The following is a 16,573-nucleotide window of genomic DNA, read 5'->3' as shown; positions in this document are numbered from 1 at the left end:
GTTCTATCAGTGCTCCATTTCCTGGCAACTGCTTCATTCCAAGTGAAAGTGGGCTTGGCGGCAGGAATGTCACAGCCAGTGTTCTCAATCGTGCTGGCAAGGGTTTTTGCATGTCCTGGTGAAACACATGTGCACCTACATTGCTTCCCCCCAGGTGGAAGATCTGGCCACTGTGAAGGCAGGATTCTATGCAATGGGACACAAACCCAACATTATTGGGGCGATTGACGGTACACATGTTGCATTTGTCCCTCCTGCCAGAATGAACAGGTGTTCAGAAATCAGAAGAGTTTCCACTCACTCAATATGCAAATGGTGTGCCTGGCTGACCAGTACATCTCCCACATCACTGCCAAGTATCCTGGGTCAGTGCATGACGCCTTTGCCCTGAGGAATAGCAGCATTCCACATGTGATAGCACAACTACAGAGGCACAGGGTGTGGCAAATTGGTGAGGCGGAGTCCCCACCCAATGTATGTCAGTGTATGCCTTTTGGTGTTGACCCCATACCATTGTGTAAGGCTAATGTTTGTCCCTCAATACTTGCAGGTAACTCAGGCTACCCAAACCCATTGTGGCTCCTGACCCCTGTGAGGAATGCCAGGACAGGGGCTGAGAATCGTTATAATGGTGCACATGGGCAAACTAGGAGAATTATTGAGAGAACTTTTGGCCTCCTGAAGGGCAGGTTCAGATGCCTCCATCTAACCGGTGGATCCCTGTGCTACTCACCCAAGAAGGTCTGCATGCTGCATGATGCACAACCTGGCCCTCAGACGGCATGTGCCTTACCTGCAAGAGGTGGAGACTGGAAATGCTCCTGTGGCAACAGTGGACCCTGAGGACAGTGAGGATGAGGAGGCAGAGGATGAGGATGTGGACAACAGAACATCAGTGATACGTCAATACTTCCAATGACACACAGATGAGACAGTGGGACTGACCATTCCTCTGATTATTAATGTGTTCTGTGTGGCTGTAGCAGGATGGCATTCACTACCTTTGCATGCATCTCTACTTACTGTCACTTATGGCTTCTCATTTTGCAGATGTTGGTGATATGACAACAGTGTACTGATGTGATGTCTACAGACAGATACAGGTCTTAAAATGTATGCTATCACAGTGTTCAGATCATTTGCACAAGATGTAACTGTTTCCATATGTGCACATTTTCATCACATAAAACACTTTCACTTAGGTTGTGTTCAAGGGTGTTTATTGTAGTGCAAATAATTGATGGAAAAGTGCAATGGAATGGGGTGATGGTAGAGGTTATTCCAGGGTATTTCCCAGTCTGTTTGTAGCACAGTCCAGTGTCCAAGGGGCCATAGGAAAGGGAGCAACGGCAGTTCAAAGTGGACAAGGTGGGACACAAGGGGGACATTCAGGAGGGTCTCATTTACTGCCGATGGTCTTGGTCTTGGCAAGTGTCTCTGGCTTCTGTCTGGGTCGCAGGGAAAGTTTGCAGGGTGGTTCACCTTCTGCAGGAGGAGGAGTGCTGGTGGCCTGTGGGTCCTGTGGCAAGGCCTCCTGCCCACTAGCTGCTGCAGAAGTGCTGGGCTGGTCAGTAGACTGGCTAGTGGCAGGGGCCTGCTGGTGTGCTGTCCATTCCCTCATGATTTTGGCCATATCTGCCAGCACCGCTTCTATGGAGACCATGGTGGTGTTGAGGGCCTGCTAATTTCTTTCTGATCTCCTGATGGTGTACCTCCTGCAGCCACTTGTTCTCCTGCATATTGGTAAGGATTTGGCCCATCTTGTCCTGGGATTGTTGGTAAGTCCCCAGGACATTGGTGAGTGCGTCCTGGAGAGTCGGGTCCCTGGGCCCCCCCCCTCCACCTTCGCACAGCAGTCCTCCCAGTGTCCCTGTCCCCCTGTGCCTCTGTCCCCTGAATGGTGTGCCCACTGTCACTGACCCCAGGTCCCTGATTGTCTTGGGTGTGAGGTGTGTACTGGGATCCCTGTACAGGTGGGCACACTGCTGATTGACGTGTCCTGGGGACAGAGGTGTGGGGACGTTGGGTGGGTGCTGTGGTGTTGGATATTGATGGGGGAGGCTCTGTGGTGGACTGTGAGTGGGCTGGGGTGGTCGACTGATCAGTGGTCTCTGATGGGACAGGTAGTTCATCCAGATCCTGAAGTCCAGAGTTACTGTCATTAAGGGGGGGTGTCTTCTGTTGGGGGACTGGTTAGTTGTGGCGCCTCCTCGCCACTGAGATTGGCTGGGGCACCTGTGTGGATGTTAGTGATGTATTATACTTCATGTCTGTGACCTATTGTACATCCCTTGCTTCCCCTCTTTTGTTGCTGTTGCTCTGCCACCTTTGTTTGTGTACAGTGATGGATTGTGTGCTTGTTAGTTCTCCATGCTGTGTATGCTTTGGTGGTGGTTGTCCATGCAGGGCTGGGAGGGCTGTCCATGCATTGGTATGGCATGCAGGGCTTCATATGTGTAGGTGCAGTGTGTGGGATGGAGTGGAGTGAGGGTGAGGGGGTAAGATGGCATGCAGGTATGGGGAGTGAAAGTAGTAAATATTGACTCACCAGTGTCCAGTCCTCTGGCTACTCCATTGAGTACCTCAGGATGCAGTATTGCCACGACTTGCTCCTTCCATTGCTGTGAGATTTTGGGGGGAGGTGAGGGTCCACCACCAGTCCTCTGGATGGCGAGCTGGTGCCCTGCTGGCACGGAACATACCTTCCCTCGTAGGTCGTTCCACCTCTTCCTTATGTCGTCCATTGTTCTTGGATGCTGTCGTACGGCGTTCACCCTGTCCACGATTCTCTGCCATAGCGCCATCTTCCAGGCAATGGATATTTGCTGTACCTGTGCTCCAAACAGCTGTGGCTTTACCCTGACTATTTCCTTGACCATGACCCGCAACTCCTCATCTGTGAAACAGGGGTGCCTTGTGGGGGACATGGGTGTTGTGTGGTGTGGGGAGGGTGTTAAGTGATGTGGTGGGGTGTGTGATGTGGGATGTGTGACGGATGTATGGGTTTTTGTGGTGTGTGTGTGTGTAGTTGTCTCAGTGGTCTTCATGTTAGTCTTGTGGCGCTTATTGGTATTCGTAAAGGTTGGTGTGTGCTATGGGTGAGTGTGTGTTGTTTGTGTATGAGTGTCAGGTGTATGTGTTTAGTTTTGGCCAGTGTTGTTTTGTTTTGTATTAGGGTGGCCATTCTGAGCGGCCCAGTGTCTACCGCCAATGGTTTACCGCCATTGAATGTCCGCTGTGGTGATTCGTGGGTCATAATGTGGTGGGCGTTGTTTTGTTGGCGCAAGGGCATGGGTGTTCGTACCGTCACTTTAGCACTGACCTTTGGGCTGGCGGATTTGTGTTTGTGGCAGTATTCTGTTGGTTTGGTGTGTGTGTGTGCATATGGCAAATGGATATATTCCACAGAGGTGGTATGTTGGCGGCCGTCACCCCAGCGGTAAGTGGGATTTACCCCCAATGTCATAATGAGGGCCATAGTCTTTTCACTGGAAAGCAGTGTAAGGATATTTTTAGTGTCTTTCTAGCTTTCAACCAGATGTAGACTTGAGTGTACCCTAGAGAGTTTAATCTAATCATATGCCGTAAACTGCAGAACTTGACACAAGAAGTCAGCTTACTCAACACCATAGGTGTATGCGAAGGCCTTTATTTTTTGAAGAACATTAATCACCTACGCTTGTTCAGGAAATTGTGAGGATATGAATTCAATCTATAGATCATGACTTTTTTAGCTCATTAACAAATATGCCAAAAAATGATGCTGATGGGCGAAAAACACTGGGAACATACTCACTTCTTTCAGTGAGTACAAAGGTTTTAAAAAAGGACGTTGAAACTCCATTGTCTCTCCTAGCTAGCCCGCATCATCTTCAAAACCATCTGCATCATTTACAGAGTCATCATAACTAGCATCCCAGCTTATTTTCCAGCCAAGCTCTCCATCTCGGGTGGATTTCAGCAAAACTGCAGCCTGGACACCATCAGGCTGCAACTAAGAAGTGTAAAAAAGAAAGAAAAACAAGAAATCAGGCCTATTCCATCTATGCACCCAGGATCTGGAACAACATCTCAATATCCATCTCCAATGTTGCTCCTATTTAGGAAGGAGTTTGTTTAAGACTCACCTCTTAAAAGATCACTACATTACAATGCATTAACTGTCCACAACTCCCCTTCCTCTCTTATTACTTCTTGATTTCAAGCTTGCTTTTGACCATATACTGCACTCCGCTGACCTTTGGCTAGGTTTGTGCTAGAGAAGTACCATATACATACATATGAACATACATACATACACACATATATGTATATACACACACACATATGCCTCCAATTTTGCTTGTTTGATACTGGAGAATAACGTCAGAATTGGAAGCATTGGAAATAGTCTGCCCAAGAATATCAACTTTATGATTATTACAAGGAGAGTTTGGCGCGTTGATTTGGCAATGAGAAGAGATATATTCTGTACACTCATACTCTTTTGTCTGTTTTTGCTGCAGAAACAAGCAGGGGAACCTAATTCCTTAATCCGTGCTGGCTGGCATAGGACAATGGAATTGGTGTCTGCACTAGAGGACCACCCTTGTTGGTTCCATTTTGCAAGAGTCAGGAATGCATAAGTGGTAATGCTCAGCTGATTTAAACATTCCTTGTACAAATTGAAGCATGTGAGATGTCATAAAGGACTTCCTCCTACAGAGCAACATAACTCAAAATATTTAAAGTAAGATTCTTGGATAGGCCAAAGCTGGGAAGATTTGTACACTTACCCCTCCCAACCCTCCCGCCGCTGAGATGTTCAATAGATCATCTCAGGATTTTGCTGAGATGGGATTAGGAGTAGGGACCTCTATCTAGCCCAGTACCTACCTTCCATCAGTAACAGCAAGAGCTTTTTTGTGGTAATCTGAAGTCAACTTCATGACTGGAGTCTCCTTTTACCAACAGGAACTTGATTCATGACCTGACTCAGATTTATATGACCAACAGCTAAGGAATACTCAGTTCTTGGGGTCTTTGTAGATTTGTGGTTGAAATTGAGTTCTGTTCCCTGAAATAATGTCCTGGTGACAGTGGCAACTTATTATCTACATGTGTCAAAGCACATGCATGTATCTTAACTTCAGCATGTGCCTAATGAAGGACACTTAAATGAAACGGTGTCATCTTAATTCACTAGCTACTTGGCAGGTATTCAGGCGACTTACATGGATAGGCAGGAGACTGTCATGTAGTCCCTTCTTTGGTGGGCTTCTTTTGGAATTTTATTGAATTTAAATTCCATAAATGTTACAATTTGTTATTTTATTGAATCTGTTACAATTTTCTTAATGCTCTGGCCTCTCAAACAGTGATTTGTTTTTGTGTTCAAGGAGAACCGACTGCCCTTCAAATGCATGTGAAAACAAAGTTTGGTGGACATCTCCCATGTTTTGGACAGCGGGTACCAAATTCTCTCTAGTTTTCAGAAACAAAGTCCCAAAGTGTGATTTTATTTTGGAAAAAAACTAACAAAAAAACTAAAGACCCTCACACCGTGGGAGTTTTCTAACTCTTTTTTCCGTTTTTACCTGGTGGGGATGGACATTAAAAGGATATCATACCAAACACACAAAAATGAGATGGGAAGAATGCTTGCAGTCTGTCTAGTCAGTGGCAAACCCTCGAGGTAGCATCTCAACCTATCGTTCTTTTGCTCACCATGCCACCTCAGTTTGTACCCTGCCATTTGCAAATTAGTCTTGACCCTGCTTCTTATGGGAACAGTCCAGCCTAAATTGTCAGGCCATGTTCTCCCTGAGCCAGAATACAAGCAACCCAAGAGCAGTATTGCACTGATTTCGGCTCATCAGTTGGGTATAGCTTGGTTCCAATGGCACAGTGAGCAAGGGTCCCACATCTGGGCATACCTTTGCAATTTAGGGGATTACATCAAACACACAAAAGGTGATGGTAGGAATCCTTGCATTTTGTCCAACCACTATCAATCGTAAAGGTTGTGCCACCCCAACCTATTGTTAATTTGCCCCCCATGCAAGGTTGGGCCTAGCCAAATGCAAATCAGTCTTGACCCTGCTCCTCCGACCAATCCAGCCTGAACTACCAGGCCAGGTCCTCCCTGAACTGCAACACAAGCAACCCAAGACCAGGTTCATCCTGATAACGGCTCATAAGTCAGGTATAGCTTGGTAAAAGTTCAGGTATCTACCATACCCAGTAAGTTTCTTTACCTTTGAGGTGAAATGTTGACCAGGTTTGGTAAATCCGCCCTCGCTCCGAGTTACAGTAGCAAATATGAGGATGAGTATTTATCACTGTGAATTTTATACTGGTTTTTCCTGCATATTTTCAACGAATAAATGTCAGCAGGGTTCACTTACCGAAATCAGTTCGGAAAATTTCAGAGGTGCATTGTTTATTGCAAACCTCGGAATGCAGTTCCCTCCCTCAAATTCAAGTTTGTGCAGAAATCCCGGAATGTTCCTCCACACATGTAATCATGGCCTAAAATGAGAACTCTAGAAAATCTTCCTGGTGATAGTGTATTATGTAACATGGAAAGGATCCTCACTTGGAAACCAACTATCCTTTGAATCCACTGTCTTGCATGCTGACATGTAACAAAGGTGCTTTTGCATGCTTTAAAGGAAAGATTTCCGATTTTTCCTAGCATTGTGCTAGCGATGCTCCATAACAGATGTTCCTAAGATGTCTGCATATTCATTATTCTGTTGCTTTCCTTTGGTGAATCCATCTAATTGCAGCTTGAATGTGTCACCGTCAAAGCTTCCTTTGAACCGATTACTGTCTGCTAAAGCTGCCTGCTTTCAGGACTTCTGAAACGCAGTTTGTATTAGCCTGGTCATAGCTGTGGAAGAGCAGGTGCTACCGGCTGCAGCATTTTCAATATCTTTTTAATCAAGCAAGTATTAACAACTGTGATTAGTCACTCATTAGAGAGGCAGGCTGCTTCCTTTCCACAAATCCCCTCCACCAAAACATCAACAACAACAAAAAGATGAGAGCGGTGAAAACATAGGAGCAAATGATGAAACATGGCTTATGTGATGTCCTCTTCATATAGGGGATGAGGAGCCGAATACGAGTCCTTCAAAGTTTCTTCTGATTAGAAACACTAAGTGGGAACTTTTTTTCGCTCTGAAGTGGTCAGGTGCATTCTCACATGACTACATTGGAACAATTTGGTAGCTAATGTTACCACAGTGCATCCTGGTACACGCAGTCATCATCTTTTCAGGATTATCTTTAAGGCTTGCAGGTTTTCGTATTTACTGATTTTCGCAGATAAATACAGACAGAAAACAATGTGGTTCCTTTCTGCGTTTGTATGGGAATTTTAAACAGGATGCGATTTACTTAAATAATAGCATATGTCAATGTACACTGGTAGAATATATCTATTATCTATCTGTGGGTGTATTGATGTTATGTTTGGCTGGTTAATTTGCTAAAACACGACAGACTACGCATTATATATTAAATAAATGTGTAACTATATGATTTTACAAAGTAATTTGTCGCAAAGCACAAAACAAATATGCATAAATAGCTACAAAATCGCCCAAAAATAACTATGGACAGAAATGTTAAAAAATAAATACCATTAAACCCGGAGCACACATTATCTTAAAATCATGGTCATTTTGAACAATTGAAATAATCTCTTGGTTCGTGTTTCACATTCAGTACTGATCATCAGAGATGCTTACATTTACTGTTTCTCGGCATGCACTGCCTTGATGCTTCATAATCAACTTCCATTCCAGTACCACCGAGAAGCACAATAAAAGCACAAGCAGCTCTGAGACAACCAGAATAAACGATGGGGCTCTTTCTGAATCCTGAACCGGACACTAACGTGAGTACTTTACTAATATAATTACCGCATCCACAGCCACGCCATGTTGTTTTTTGCACCGAGAAAGGGTGCCATTTTGATGTGCTTTAAACTATTCTGAGGTTAAAAACTGTGGACTGTGTAGAAGTACGCCCCCGGTAAATAACGCATTCCATGGTACCGAAATTACCACCAAGAATAATAAGGATCCCATAATAAATTTAGACATCTCTGTAAAGTGGTTGGGTGCCCTTTCACTGGTCAGTCTTTGAAAAATTGGGTGAAGGCACCCAATGTGACCTCAGTACCCTCCCATACATGTAGTCTTCAAATTTTCATTTTCATAATTGTGAGCTTGGAAATCCGATACACATAGACCCAAGATTGGATAAGTGAAAAAAAAGAAAAAAAAATCTGACAATGTAATATTTGAGGAGTGTGTTTTTTTTTCTTCAGCAGACCAGTCTTGTCATTTACATAAGGAATTATTTTAACAGGTAGGAAAAACATCCAGCCATGCCTCGCACTACCATAAGGATACAAACTTTGGCAACGTAAAATGTGATTAATTGAGGCACAGAGCCAGAACACTGATGACAGGTGTTCAGCAAGATTCCCCTGCCTGTGCAGCAATCCTCCATTGACCCATCATCAAATGTTCATTATTAAAATCATGGCATCAAAAAGAAAAGGTGCTCGCATAACATGCCACATGAATCTTAACATTCAAGAGGCCTTAAGCCTACAATTTGATTGTCTAAAACTTTAGCCTTTTTCCTTGCTGCAGGATTTTCCTTTTGAAGCGTGCAAAAATCAGTATTGTATTCCCTCCAAAACAAAATTTCCATTAAGGCAATGCATCCATATTCAATACGCTGGTACTGTTGTGTCATTGGCGGGTATTTTTATATTACTGCCAGGTATAGCACACAGCTTGACATTAGGTTTGCCTCATAAGGTTACTGGTTGTCTGATTCATGAACAGGACTCTGTTGTGGGACATAATTGGTCTGATTTCAGTCACTATTGTCTGATTCACGTATAGGCTTATGTAATGTGATGAATTTCGTCGAGTTTTGACCGATGAATTGATTTTTAAAGGATCTGGGGCCACACTATGCAAAGTGCCTCGGGGTCACAACAGATGTGTGCACCTGCTTTGTGATAGTGATGACACAAGTAGCGCCAGTGATAGCGTGAGAAGATGTTCCCTTATTTACATGGGGGCATCGCACCATGAGAATGAGGGAATCACTTTGCCCCTATGCCCTATTATGGACAAAGGTGCAGAGGCAAACACGCTATTAGGAGGCACACTGAGTCTGGCCACAAAAAGGTGGCACACTCTTAGTGTGCCACTCCCAGGAAGAGCCCCTGGTGGGGGTAAGGGTGTCCCGTTCACCACCCACACGTCCCTCTACAGGTGGGTGCTACTTGCACTGTGAAACACAGAGCAGCTTGCAAACAGCCCCTTCTTATTTGATTGAATGCAGTGCTCCCATAACAGGCAAGTCCATGTCTTCGCGGGGGCAGCACATTCATTGGAACGGGGCGCACTCTCCTGGTCTGGGCCAGGCCCACCTTTTGAAAGGTGCACCGTGGACACAAACAGGGACAGTGGCTCTATACATGACACGGTCCTGGTGCATACAGTCCTTATCCTTAGTTGCAATTTAGAAAGTGAAACCTGCTGGAAATTAAAAGGACCATGGTATTTAATGTGAGACACGGATTTTGGTGTGGTAAGCACCAAAACGTGAATATTGTTCTCCAGAAACTAAGTATGGTTGCTACTTATTGCACCTGATAAATTCTGAACCCTGCTAGGGGGAAGGGGAGGGGGGTGAGGGAGGGGGTCGAATTTTATTAGATGCAATAAATTGCGACCCATTCATAATCCAAGCTCTTGTGATTAGGTGGACAGTGTAACTTGAAGAATGTCATGCATTTCATGTTCGCTTTCCCAGCCTTCTCTTTATGTACTTTCTCTCTAATTTACTTTCTAAATCAGCTGGGTCTTTCTTCTTTCTTTATGTTTGTCTGTTCTCTTGGGACGACAACCTTTTCTGTAGACAAGGTGTTCAAACCCTTGTTCTATAGGAGAGCTCGCGTTCTGCTCTTTTTGTTAGTAGTGGAAGGAATCAATGAGGTTTGTCCTACTTCATGGCCCCCAAATTCGGTTTCCTTGCAAACATGTCTCTTTCACTGCATTTGTTATTCTCAGCACGCTCTATTGATTTTCAACAATCTGGACAATTTTACTGTTTTAATGGATTTATTGAACTGTGAACTCAGATCACAGGCACCGGTGTCAGAGCTTTTCCCAGATCTAGCTGTATCAAAGGTGAAACTGTATGTGCTCTTTTCTAACAAGGCTCTTGGGTACTTGGTCTGAGATGGAAAGTCGAGACTCCAAAAGCTGAATTGAATTTCTTTGGTATCTTCATCAAGCAATCAAGGCCTAGCTCAGGGGAGAGGGAATGAAAATTGAGCCACAAACAACACAATAAATTTATTTTCGATCGGACTGTGTGTTATGAAATATGAATGCACATTTAGGGCAAGTACTTTAAAAGGAAATAGTAGCGTAATAAAAACTGTTGTGGTTGGTGTCAGGGTTTCACCTAGCCAGAAAGAAAGGCTACCCTAATGCCACCTGTATGTCAAAACATACCTATGTGAGAGAACATCAAGGGAGAAATAAATGTCCCTGAGCTCATCAAGCACAACTTGTATGTACGGACCTTTTGGGGGATTTACAGTTGTATAGAAGCAGGTCGCCACCCTGCCAAGTGTTTGAGGCTTGCCAGCCTGCAGAAACTGCAGAGGTGTATTCTTTGCCCTTAGTGGGTGGCACTGAGCGATAAATAATTCATGTTGCTGTTTCTATCCTTTTTACTTAGAAATTACTAATTGGGTGGAACAAATTTGTAATTTCGGCCAAAAGTGAAAATCATACATGGAATGCTTCCAGGCATGATAAATCAACACCTGTTGGCTGACACCGGTGGACTGGGGATCACCAGTAAACCTTTGGGATCACCATTAAGCCTTTGGGATCACCAGTAAACCTTTGGTGATACATTTGTTGTATTTGATGCATGTGCTGCAACATTGACCTAGAGCTTATGAACTCAATGAACTCCGACTTGCAGGTGAACTAGGACAAAGGGCAGATGTACCAGGGCCTGAAGAGATACAATGTACCCTCTGTCAGCTACTGGTCTTACATTGACTACAGCGTGGGAAACCGAAATCCACAGTTTAGGTAAAGCAGGAAGAGGATCCAAAGTCTACTGATGCGTTCGTGATCCCGTGTAATTGTACAATTCATTGTCAATGCACTCTATTGTTAAATTGTTAGTGCCTGACGGCATAAGCACCCAAATAATGTCTGGGGCCCAAAACCGAGGCCCAGAATTTGTCGGCATCTTCTGATTTCTTTCCTAGTGTTTTTATTTTATTTTTCTTACCTTTTACTACTAATACATTGTTCCTTTTAAAAGCGGCAGTACGCCGTCCTCTGCGTTGGTAAATATGATGAAGGAATTTCAACCAGGATTTTCCCCTCAGGGTTTAGCATTTTCTCTCGAAATTGAGGGATTTTCAATTACCACAAACTAAATCTGGCACATAGTTCTGACTGCGTACTGGGGTTATTGAGTGCGAGTACTGTTCCATTCTGCTTTACAAAACTACTGCTGACTGCAATTCTTGACTGGGCTAAAGTTTGAAAGTTAGGAGTACCTTGCCTATCCAGTTCAGGTGCAATAATACTGAATGCTGTGGGACACTTTGCTAAATGACAGTAACCACGAGTACACTGCTGCGTAAACCCTTCATCTGAGAATATTCATACAAAGTTCATTGCACTTTATTAGTGATGCTTGCACAGAATTAAGGCTTAATCGTAAGGTGCAAGTATGTCACTTTAGAGCCACCCTTTTGTTGGTATGGTTGCAAGCCAACATTTGAAATAATAACACTGTAAAAAACTGCACAGTCATTCTAAGTTAGAGTTTCTCAAAGAAAGAGAGGCAGTTTCAAGAGTTTCACACATTTTGAGCCTTTAAGTGTAATGTAGTTGACATGCCTTGAAGACAAGAGATTCATCTTTTCCAAACTAACAATAATGTGGAAACTAAAGGGAAAACACTCATTATGATATGCTGGTAGGACTTTCAATCATCCCCTTTCAAGACCATCTCTGTGCAAGAGGGACCATTCTGGCAGTGGTGATGTTTTACAAGCTGTACAGCCTGGTGACATGCGGAAAAGGTCCAAAATGCTATGGCAATTCCTGCCCCAAGGTAAAGAGCTTTGATCAGAAGAGTTTTGAATTACATTAACGAGGAGGTCAAAGCTTACATTTAGTTATAAGATTCTCCTTCTTTCTCCTTATGTGTTCTGCACAGTATGGCTCTCCCCAGTTTGCACTTTGCCTCCACCATCCTGACTGAGACTAGGAAGACTAGGGCAACCCTGTAAGATGAACACTGTCTACTCACTATGATAATGTATTTCCTTTTTACCCTATTGCACTTCAGGGGGTCTTTTATAGAGTGTCTTTGAGGGTCTGATACAGTAAAGTTTTACCTACTCAACTTCTACAGTCTGCTTTCCTTTTCGCTTGGTCACATCATAGTGTCAACATTCTTGGACCCTGTCCCTCTTCATACAATTTATACTACATGATCAAACCCAGTTCTACATGATGAGAATAAGAATCTATCATCCTTCAGTCTTTTTCCTAGATCCACACCCAACTAAAATCACTAGAGTTCTTGGACATGTGTTTGGGGAAGAAATTCAGAAAGTGGTGAAATCTTCCCTGGGCTATCAAATATTTCCAGCCATCATGAAAGAAGTCACTGTTACCCCTTCTTTGGCAAAATGCCACCTTAGACTCGACTTAGTTTTATAAAATTACAAATTATAGGCCTGTCTCTCGACTTCATTACTTTTGAGGTTGATAGAGAAGACAGTTGTGAAAATGCAATAGGACAACACTGAAACAAATTATTGGCTCCAATGACAACTGCTGGGTTTTAGAGCCAGGAATGGGGACATCGTTGTTGATTGGTTTGGTCTTAGATTATCTAAGAATGCAAACAAATGGTGGTGAGGCCACAGTGTTGGTAGTACCAGATCTGTAGTATGCTTTAAACACTTTGGACTATCAGTTGCTCATAGGAAGCCAACCAGAGATGAAGAGTGAACACCTTATTTTATCTTGGATCTCATTCTTTGTGTGAAATAGCAACAAACGTGTGGCCAACCCACCATTTGCACTGAACCATGGTTTTCCTCAAGTTCTACCCACACCCTTCTCTTTAACATCATACACCTCCTCTTGCACATTTAGTGAAGTTGTTTGGATACTGTTGCATGTATGCTGATAACACCAAAATTGTACTTTGGTGGGAAAAGAAGCAAAAACATCCAAATGAAACCTTGCGAACCTGGTTCAGGGAGTTTACATCTTCATATGCTCACAATGATGTAAACTTAATGGAAATGCAAGCAAGGTTTTGTAATGAGATCCTGAGCTCCAGGGCAAGTCATAAAGTCTCTTGTCCTCGCCCTACTCGGTCACAATGAAACCCCCAGTAATGAAAACCTATGCTTTTTGCTTGACTCAAAACTACTTTAGAACCATAGATCTAAGCAACCTCTAAGAGCTCTTTCTACTATGTACTGTAAAACGTGTGCTCTTCATCTTCTCTCCTAAAGTTATAAATCAATTGCTTTGTGTCCTCCCTATTAGATTAATATTGAAATTATTTAGGCCAACATATTCAGTCACTATGCTTGAATCAAATCCTCTTAAAGTTGATAAAGAAAGGCTATATGCAGAAGTGTTGAACCAATTGTATTAGCTCCCTCTTTGGGAAGCGTATAGCACAAGGCATTATGCCGGACACACATGACCTTGAACAGTGTCACCAACAGTTTCTGCTTACTTTCCAGCACTACCAGTCTAGTCACTACTTTCACTACAGAACTTGACAGCACCTGATTGTTCAGAGTATTAGGAAGTTGTAAGTCTGAGGAAGATCCTACTGAATACATGCAGCTCACTGAGCTCCTTGCCATTGAACATCCATGAGTCACCTGAGCTCCGGTAAGCTTAGGACGGTGGTTCCTATTCATTCTTGAGATGGTTTGTATCTCATAAATTGGTGCCACGATGTGAATGGTAAGCATTATACGTTCAATATATACTAATACAAAATAGCTAAATTATTCATCCTCTATTATTCTTTTCGATAGGTAGTGGCATTAATCTTCAAATTGCATGAAAGCGCCACTTTGTGACCTTGTTCTTGCAAGCCATACTTGTTGGTTGATTGAGAAGGCACATGTATAGTGCACTTTATGCCGTAGCATCTCTAGCCATCTCTAGACTTACCTGTCCCTAAATATATGAGTCATATCGCTATTAGGTGTGTGGCTGTAAATCTGAACTTGCAGGTTTATTCATTTGAGTAGAAGGGAGAAAGTCACACCTTGTACTTGGAGGGATGCTGTCCAAACTACCCAACGTAGCCTACTTTCTGAAAACATTCTATATTTCATTGCGAGATGTCTACACTCCAAACTACTCGTAGGTTGCTGCCCACATTCTTAAATACTATCCTTTTACCCAGTCAAATAACATTACTAAAATGAATTGAAACAGAATGTGCATGAATCATAGATTAAACATTCAATTGCTTAATAATGTTATTTAAAATAAAACATACTGCGTGTGTCAGAAAGAAACTCAATTAGATAAAGTCCTTTGCTAAGTTAACAAATCAGCACAATCTATGAGTGGCATAACAATATTGTTAAGTAGAAAAAAAAAATTTGAATCATTGTCATGTGCCAAAGGAGTGATATTGTATTAAGAGCAATCTGATGTTCAACAGCACTGAAGGCTGCAAATAAGTTAAGAAGTTATCAGAAGGCAAGGATTACTCTCCCCGCTGCTAAGAAAAGTATCATTAAGAACTTTGTAACATGGTGGTCTCTGGAATGCCTACTACATACTGCAATATCTAACCAGTCAGACCTCACCAACTAGGATTCCTATTTAGATCAACCGATCTGTAAAAGATTGCAGTATTATTGGGGGGTTCAGGGGTACCTCAAAGATTAATCATAATCCTTGTCAGCATGAACCACAAAATTCACTGAGTAAACTTGTGCTCTGGTAGCTTGGCACAAGGCAGTCAGGCTTAACTTAGAGGCAATGTGTAAAGTATTTAAGTAGCACTCAAACATTAAAAATGTGAAAACACAACAGAAGGAAAATCTCAAATCAATTAAAAAAACTAGAGTAAATGTTGATAACTAAACTGATGCCAAAACAACAAAAAATAATAAGTAGAACCACAGATATGATTTTTTAAAGTTTTAATTAAAAATTGTGTCTCAAAGCAGCCTTTGGATTTAGACACTTTTATGAAGAAAAAGTGGTCCTCAATAAGTTGTTGGGACAGGCTGCAAGCAGGATGTGAATAGTATTGTTTGATGACACCGGTTGCTGAAGAATGGGTCCTAGTGCAGTTGTCAGTGAAGGCATGAAACCTCTGAGTGAATGAAGCCCAAACTATGTGCACAGGAAGGCCTTCACTTTGAAGGGTTGCGGCTTGGCATCGTCCCAATGAAGCCCTCTACATTTGAAATTTAAAACTTTTCTGGAAGTTGGATTTCCTTCAGTGGGGCCAACCAGCAAGCTTAGCCCGGCAGGCAGTTCGTCGAGGACAGCTGTGGTTTCTGCTGCAAATCTGGTTTCCGTCATTTCTCCAGCCAAAAGTTGTTAAAAAATTCTAGCTACGAGTTCTTGCAGTTTCGGACAGGAGGAATACACTCTAAAACCAGCCAGGGCAGGACTTGAGGGCAGGGCATGACTTGGTATTAGGACTCACTCCAACCGAGGCCAGCAGCTTGGTCCTGGGTCGGTCCAGTTCGTACTGGTCATCTGGGCAGTTGTGGGAAATGAGCCTCAGGAAGCTTGTTGTGTCCTTGCCGCTCAAACAAGAGCTCAGCAACTGACCCTTCAAGTCGCTTCAGGGGTCCTGGGTTTCAGGAAAGCAGTTCCTGCACTTCTTTGGTTTCTTCAGACAACAGGGCAGTCCTTCTTCTGATTCTCTACAGATCCAGGAGTGTTCTTTGAAAAGGTCTGTGGTGTCCACTTTTATGCCCAGTACCAGTATGTGGGTGGAGGCCTAACCTTTGTTCACCCTCTAAACCCATTTCGGTTAGTTCCTTTATACCCGCTGAGGTTGGTGCCATCCTGACTAGTGAGACATGAGGGAGGCAGGTCTAGGTGTGAACTTTATCTGACAGTGACAAGGTAGGCATCCTTTGAAGCTCAAGAATGGGCGGGGCACGGCCCAGGTCATCCTGTCAAAGGATAATTCCACCACCCCACTCCTAGGGCCCTTTGTCCACTGTCTGGGAGGAATACACATCTTACCACATGGGAGCCATCAGAGATCAGGTGACAGATGGACACTGGCAGTTAAGCCTTTTAGTTTTATTGAGGAAATTGACAACTTTACGCGTGTCATTTCCAAAGTAGTAATATTAACTCTGATGACCATTAAGTTGGATTTTACATTACTATTAAAATTAGTTCTTGATTAATTTTCCTAGGTGTTCCCAAACTGACTTTAGCACCTATTAAATGTAATAATATAAACCAGTGTTAGCCCGTGG

This window comes from Pleurodeles waltl, chromosome 9 (assembly GCF_031143425.1).
Source record: "Pleurodeles waltl isolate 20211129_DDA chromosome 9, aPleWal1.hap1.20221129, whole genome shotgun sequence".
In the NCBI taxonomy this organism is placed as follows: Eukaryota; Metazoa; Chordata; class Amphibia; order Caudata; family Salamandridae; genus Pleurodeles; species Pleurodeles waltl.
Note: the sequence above shows the minus strand (reverse complement) of the source record.